The sequence below is a fragment of the Habropoda laboriosa genome, unplaced genomic scaffold (genome assembly GCF_001263275.1).
Source record: "Habropoda laboriosa isolate 0110345459 unplaced genomic scaffold, ASM126327v1 scaffold175, whole genome shotgun sequence".
NCBI lineage: Eukaryota > Metazoa > Arthropoda > Insecta > Hymenoptera > Apidae > Habropoda > Habropoda laboriosa.
The window spans coordinates 704,291-705,371 of NW_017100347.1; positions in this window are offsets into that span (position 1 = coordinate 704,291).

Consider the following 1,081-nt stretch of genomic DNA (forward strand, 5'->3'; position numbering starts at 1 on the left):
GTCATTGTTATTGCTTTGTGCGTCTCAACGTATTGCAAGTATCCATACATAGTATCCTATTTTTTAAAAATCAGATACTCATTATTTGTCGAACCATTTTGAAGTTAAAATTTTTTTTTAAATTACGTAATACCAATAGAGTCACACGAAACTATAAAGAAAAATATCACAAATTATCTTCACGACAGTGCGGTTTTCTGAAAAGAAATGTCGAAATGTCTTAGTTTCCAAGAAATAATGCTCGATTAAAAAAACTGTTAATTTTTATGCCATAATTGACTACAACTGGTGTTTATTAAGGACTTTATAGTAATATTAAAGAAATACATAAGATAATGTTATGTGTATTTTGAATAAGGTTTTTTACGTAACCTCAGAACAACATTGCGGGGTTATTGATGATCGCATAAAATTTTAACGTTTTGAAGGTTTTAATGATAAGAAATAAACATTCTGCACATACCTGCATTAATTTTATAGCCTTCGGGATCACTGGTGACCCTATAGTATTTTGAATGTAACAAAGCTGTATTGCACACTACCAATCACTGGAAGTGTGTATGGGGTACATACACATATACATATGGGGTAAGTGACGCATTAATAAATGAAAAAGAAATTAATTTGTTCTTATGAATATATGATATTTTGAATGCAACAATATTACAACAAAAAATACATAATAACATATAATTAGTTAAAATTTGTCTAAAATTTATTAAAGGCATTACAAACAACTAATAAAATTAATAAAATTTAAACTATATGCAACTCCTTTATTCCAGTAAAACAAATAAAATATAAAATATAAAAATTACTTGCATTGGTTGAAAAATGGTTGAAATAAATATTTAATAAATATTACATATTACTTAAATTCAACTAATTAGAATAAAAACATGTTATCTTGTTAAGTTGTATTTAACATATATAAACATCAGATGTACACAATTGAATTATGATCACAAATTGGAATCTAGTCTGTACATTAAAAGAATGCATTTATTTCATTAACATTACTTGAAAAGATGAGTATTTCTAAAATTACAGACAAATCACAAAATAATTTATGAAATTTTTA